Below are 7,006 nucleotides of genomic sequence, written 5' to 3' on the forward strand. Positions count from 1 at the left end.
ATTTTCTACAGGTGTGGACTGCTTTGGACCGTATGTTATCAAGATTGGCCAAAGAAATTAAAAGAGATGGGGCATCATCTTTAAGTGCATGACCACCTAGGCTGTACACGTGGATGTACTGATGAACATGGATACCGATTAGTTCCTGATGGCATTGAGACAAATCATCGCTCGCAGAGGAAAGCACTTTAAGATCTTGTCCGATCGAGGAACACATGTAGTGAGAGCTACAGGAGTGGTGTTGTGTGTGTGTGTGTGTGTGTGTGTGTATCTTCATTAAAACCCTTGAACTGGAAATACTTCCTCGTGTTCTGGAAGGAAACCCTGTGGTGGTTGCTCCCGGACTTTTATCCTTATTTTTATTGGTCCTTTGCCAAAGCCAAAGCGTAGTACACTGGAGTCCTTTGTGGGCCCACTCAGCCTTTATGTTTGAGGATTTCAATGGATACCTCCTGAAACAAGTGAAGTGTAGTAATGTGCAAACGTGTGGTGTTTCCTTGCTTTTCCTCATAGAGCGAAACCATTCCTAACAAATGCAACTGCAGAAGTTAACCTCTAAGGGATCGGTGTCCCATATACGGGACGGTTGAGCTAACGTGCGCTAATGTGATTAGCATGACTGTTTGATAGAATAATTATTAATGACTAATTATTACACCCTGAAACTGTGTGAAATGTGTTAGAATGTGCGAGTGTAGGACCAGTAAAGATTATGACATTGAGCTACTATTTAGCAATGTGAGTAAGAGTTAGACCAGACAACAAAGGAGAAGGAGAGCTGTCTACAGACAACTGAGAAACCAAGATAAAGAGGCCTCCCAATTTAGGGAGGAAAGAAACTGTTAGGCTTTTTAAGGAGTATGAAATTGTGATGGCAGAATTCTCAATGAATAAAGATCTCTGACTATGCAGACCGGGACTCTGTCCGTTTCTTGATCCTTTTGGGAGACGCACAGAGACACTGAAATAGTTGAGTTCAACCATTGAGATTAAATAATTCACTTAACAGCTTGGTCCTTCGAGCCGGATTCCAATACCTGCCTCTGTCATTCCAGGTAACTCTGAAAACCGTCGACGGGCGAATGATACATTCGTAAATAGAAAGTCCTGCCCTTTGACATTAAGGGTTAAGACAGGCCAGTGGACACCTGATTAATGACAGAGACGGTGACGGAATCCAAACCTACATTGAACTCGGCTGCAAGAATAAGGTCAGTAGTCTTTATTCATTAATTGGTGAAATTGATTTGAGAACTTGCTAAAATATTGACTGAAGGTTAAACGTCATAATTTAAAGTAGCAAATTGATCAATGCGTAACCAATTTAAAGTGAAATGTTGGTGGATCCGTAACGTTTCACGGTAATAGGCCATTACCAAAAGAAACTACCCGGTGTTGAAATAGAAGGAACGATTAAAAGTACACCTAAGGGATGTAACCTGTAAGGGATTATAGAACAGTCAACAAATAATCAGGGTTAAACAAATACAAAAAGGAAAGAGAGGATATAATTGAGTAAATTTTGACGGTTAAGATCACCAGGAGAGGGAGAACCCATTCCTGTTGTATGGGGCTGTGAGGAATTATCAAGATTACATTGTGGGGATAAATTCCTCCGTAGAGTAGGAGATAATTCTGGGGGACTAGTACCTATACAGGAAGGGGTGATTCCAGGTGTGGTGTGAAACTGTTTTAACTAACTTGTTATATAGAAGAGGTGGCTAGATGAGGGAGAACCCATTCCTGTTGTATGAGACTGTCAGGAATGATCAAGATTACATTGTGGGGATGAATTCCTCCGTAGAGTAGGAGATAATTCTGGGGGACTAGTACCTATACAGGAAGGGGTGATTCCAATTGTTGTGTGAAACTGTTTTGAATAACTTGTTACAGTGGGGGAAAATAGTATTTAGTCAGCCACCAATTGTGCAAGTTCTCCCACTTAAAAAGATGAGAGAGGCCTGTAATTTTCATCATAGGTACAACTATGACAGACAAAATGAGAAAATAAAATCCAGAAAATCACATTTTAGGATTTTTAATGAATTTATTTGCAAATTATGGTGGAAAATAAGTATTTGGTCAATAACAAAAGTTTCTCAATACTTTGTTATATACCCTTTGTTGGCAATGACACAGGTCAAACGTTTTCTGTAAGTCTTCACAAGGTTTTCACACACTGTTGCTGGTATTTTGGCCCATTCCTCCATGCAGATCTCCTCTAGAGCAGTGATGTTTTGGGGCTGTCGCTGGGCAACACGGACTTTCAACTCCCTCCAAAGATTTTCTATGGGGTTGAGATCTGGAGACTGGCTAGGCCATTCCAGGACCTTGAAATGCTTCTTACGAAGCCACTCCTTCGTTGCCCGGGCGGTGTGTTTGGGATCATTGTCATGCTGAAAGACCCAGCCACGTTTAATCTTCAATGCCCTTGCTGATGGAAGGAGGTTTTCACTCAAAATCTCACGATACATGGCCCCATTCATTCTTTCCTTTACACGGATCAGTCGTCCTGGTCCCTTTGCAGAAAAACAGCCCCAAAGCATGATGTTTCCACCCCCATGCTTCACAGTAGGTATGGTGTTCTTTGGATGCAACTCAGCATTCTTTGTCCTCCAAACACGACAAGTTGAGTTTTTACCAAAAAGTTATATTTTGGTTTCATCTGACCATATGACATTCTCCCAATCCTCTTCTGGATCATCCAAATGCACTCTAGCAAACTTCAGACGGACCTGGACATGTACTGGCTTAAGCAGGGGGACACGTCTGGCACTGCAGGATTTGAGTCCCTGGCGGCGTAGTGTGTTACTGATGGTAGGCTTTGTTACTTTGGTCCCAGCTCTCTGCAGGTCATTCACTAGGTCCCCCCGTGTGGTTCTGGGATTTTTGCTCACCGTTCTTGTGATCATTTTGACCCCACGGGGTGAGATCTTGCGTGGAGCCCCAGATCGAGGGAGATTATCAGTGGTCTTATATGTCTTCCATTTCCTAATAATTGCTCCCACAGTTGATTTCTTCAAACCAAGCTGCTTACCTATTGCAGATTCAGTCTTCCCAGCCTGGTGCAGGTCTACAATTTAGTTTCTGGTGTCTTTTGACAGCTCTTTGGTCTTGGCCATAGTGGAGTTTGGAGTGTGACTGTTTGAGGTTGTGGACAGGTGTCTTTTATACTGATAACAAGTTCAAACAGGTGCCATTAATACAGGTAATGAGTGGAGGACAGAGAAGCCTCTTAAAGAAGAAGTTACAGGTATGTGAGAGCCAGAAATCTTGCTTGTTTGTAGGTGACCAAATACTTATTTTCCACCATAATTTGCAAATAAATTCATTAAAAATCCTACAATGTGATTTTCTGGATTTTCTTTTCTCAATTTGTCTGTCATAGTTGACGTGTACCTATGATGAAATTTACAGGCCTCTCTCATCTTTTTAAGTGGGAGAACTTGCACAATTGGTGGCTGACTAAATACTTTTTTCCCCCACTGTATATACAGTGAGGGAAAAAAGTATTTGATCCCCTGCTGATTTTGTACATTTGCCCACTGACACAGACATGATCAGTCTATAATTTTAATGGTAGGTTTATTTGAACAGTGAGAGACAGAATAAAAACAACAAAACCCAGAAAAACGCATGTCAAAAATGTTTTAAATTGATTTGCATTTTAATGAGGGAAATAAGTATTTGACCCCTCTGCAAAACATGACTTAGTACTTGGTGGCAAAACCCTTTTTGGCAATCACAGAGGTCAGACGTTTCTTGTAGTTGGCCACCAGGTTTGCACACAACTCAGGAGGGATTTTGTCCCACTCTTCTTTGCAGATCTTCTCCAAGTCATTAAGGTTTCGAGCCTGACGTTTTGCAACTCGAACCTTCAGCTCCCTCCACAGATTTTCTATGGGATTAAGGTCTGGAGACTGGCTAGGCCACTCCAGGACCTTAATGTGCTTATTCTTGAGCCACTCCTTTGTTGCCTTGGCTGTGTGTTTTGGGTCATTGTCATGCTGGAATACCCATCCACGACCCATTTTCAATGCCCTGGCTGAGGGAAGGAGGTTCTCACCCAAGATTTGACGGTACATGGCTCGTCCATCGTCCCTTTGATGCAGTGAAGTTGTCCTGTCCCCTTAACAGAAAAACACCCCCAAAGCATAATGTTTCCACCTCCATGTTTGACGGTGGGGATGGTGTTCTTGGGGTCATAGGCAGCATTCCTCCTCCTCCAAACACTGCGAGTTGAGTTGATGCCAAAGAGCTCCATTTTGGTCTCATCTGACCACAACACTTTCACCCAGTTCTCCTCTGAATCACTCAGATGTTCATTGGCAAACTTCAGACGGGCCTGTATGTGTGCTTTCTTGAGAAGGGGGACCTTGCGGGCGCTGCAGGATTTCAGTCCTTCACGGCGTAGTGTGTTACCAATTGTTTTCTTGGTGACTATGGTCCCAGCTGCCTTGAGATCATTGACAAGATCCTCCCGTGTAGTTCTGGGCTGATTCCTCACCGTTCTCATGATCATTGCAACTCCACAAGGTGACATCTTGCATGGAGCCCCAGGCCGAGGGAGATTGACAGGTCTTTTGTGTTTCTTCCATTTGCGAATAACCGCACCAACTGTTGTCACATTCTCACCAAGCTACTTGGCGATGTTCTTTTAGCCCATTCAAGCCTTGTGTAGGTCTACAATCTTGTCCCTGACATCCTTGGAGAGCTCTTTGGTCTTGGCCATGGTGGTGAGTTTGGAATCTGATTTATTTATTTTTTCTGTGAACAGGTGTCTTTTATACAGGTAACAAACTGAGATTAGGAGCAATCCCTTTAAGAGTGTGCTCCTAATCTCAGCTCGTTACCTATATAAAAGACACATGGGAGCCAGAAATCTTTCTGATTGAGAGGGGGTCAAATACTTATTTCCCTCACTAAAATGCAAATTAATTTATAACATTTAATGACGTGCGTTTCTCTGGATTTTTTTGTTGTTATTCTGTCTCTCACTGTTCAAATAAACCTACCATTAAAATTATAGACTGATCATTTCTTTGTCAGTGGGCAAACGTACAAAATCAGCAGGGGATCAAATACTTTTTTCCCTCACTGTAGAAGAGGTGGCTAAGGGATTTTTAACAGTACCAACCATGGGGGGCAAATCCTCACAAGAGGTCCAAGAATTTACTGGGGACGAGAAATACATGGAAATGCGAGACAAACGAAATGTGTATTATGGACCTAATTGGAGAAAGAAATATGGCTTTACTGGGCGACTTGATGTAATTAAACGGGAATCCATGATTAAACAAATGCATGTAAATTGTAGTACTGATCTAAAGAAACAGAAAAGAGAGGGCTTAGAAACAGCCAGGATATGGCTAGCAGAAGCTAGAAAGCGGGAAGAAGGGAGCAAGAAAAGAGAAGTGAGTGAGAGTGAAAGAGAAGTGAAGGTTGAGGTCTCAGTGCCTCCCCCAGAGCAGAGGGCAGAAAGGTTATATCCAAACTTGGCAGACCAGGCATGGAGAGAAAATCCAGATGATGAGTACGTAGTGAGGAGAAGGAGAGTGCAGGGGAATAACGTCGCCCCCCCACCGGCCCCACCTCCCTATGAGGAAGGAGGGGCTGGAGGAGGATGGGAAGACGAAGGTGAGGAAGAGCCAGAGGTAGAGGAGTACAGGGCGAGGGCAGAGAAAGTCAGACAGGAGTTGAAAGCAGAGAAAAGGAGAAAGGCACAGTAGTATAGAGTTGAGGCCAAGAGAAAGGGAAATGATGAGTCAGAAGGAGAAGAGTCAGATGGGGCTGGCAGTGGTAAGGATAAGATGGAGCAATCCTATCCCTTAATAGCCCTGCCAAACCCCAGAGCAGGAGAAGACAACCAGCCTGATACCTTACAAGTATACAGAGCATTGTCTCAGAGAGATGTAGTGAGAGCAGTGGAAGGGATACCCCACCCCAAGACGGGGTACACCAGTTCAGAAGAGATATGGAAGGGCTGACCGCCAGCTTTAAGCTGAATACAGGGGAACTAGAGAGGGCAGTCAGACAGATAGTGTTAAAGGACTGGGCGGCAGTGAGGGGAAACTGGGTTCCCGGGAATGGGAATGTGCCAGTCCTAGAGTGGGCAGAAGGAGGGGCTTATGGAGATAAATTGGCACAACTCTGTGATAATCTGAGAGAATATTATCACAGACATGCCGACTTCTCCAAGGTCCACGAGTGTAAGCAGGGAGACAGTGAGACTATTAGTCAATACCTAGAGAGACTGAGAGATGTGTTCAACAGTGGGCTAATAGATCCAGGACCAGGGGCACCAGAGGGTCCGTATCACCAACAGTTAAAGATTGCCTTCCTAAGTGGAATGAGGTCAGAAATCTCTCGAACAATTTAAAAAAAAACTAATTGGCTGGGGCACGGCAACCTTAGCCGAGGTTAAACGTTATGCAATCCATCATGAACAGAATGTAAAGGAACGAAACAAGAGAAAGGAAGCGAAGGGAGCTGAGTACCTAGTGGCAGCCCTAGGGGAGATGGGAGGTAGGAGAGACTGGAAGGACCTAGGAGAGAAGAGAGGCAACGGTAATAGTGGAGACAGGAGTGAATGGAAGTGTTTCAATTGTGATAAAATGGGACATTTTGCTAGAGAATGTGAGGAACCGTGTTGTCACTGTGGAAGGAAAGGGCACCAGTCAAGAGACTGTAGGAAGAAGGGGAAGAGAGGAAAAGGAGGAAAGTATAATCCAGGCAGAGGAGGAAGAGACAGGGGGAGAAAGACAGAATCAGAGGAAGAAGAGGAGGCATGACTAGAGTGGGAGGAAGAGAGAAATCAGGAGAAGCAGGAGAGAGAACTGGAGGTGTTTGATCTGTCTCTTGTAGATTTGGCATTACAACAGGAACAGAAACCATACCTAACATTGACAGTAATGGGTAAAAAGATAACATTTCTCTGTGATACTGGGGCAGACCGTACCTGTATTTGTAAAGATAATGCACCAGAGGGAATTGACATTAATGGAGA

The sequence above is a fragment of the Coregonus lavaretus genome (assembly GCF_964263955.1).
Source record: "Coregonus lavaretus genome assembly, chromosome: 6".
Lineage (NCBI taxonomy): Eukaryota > Metazoa > Chordata > Actinopteri > Salmoniformes > Salmonidae > Coregonus > Coregonus lavaretus.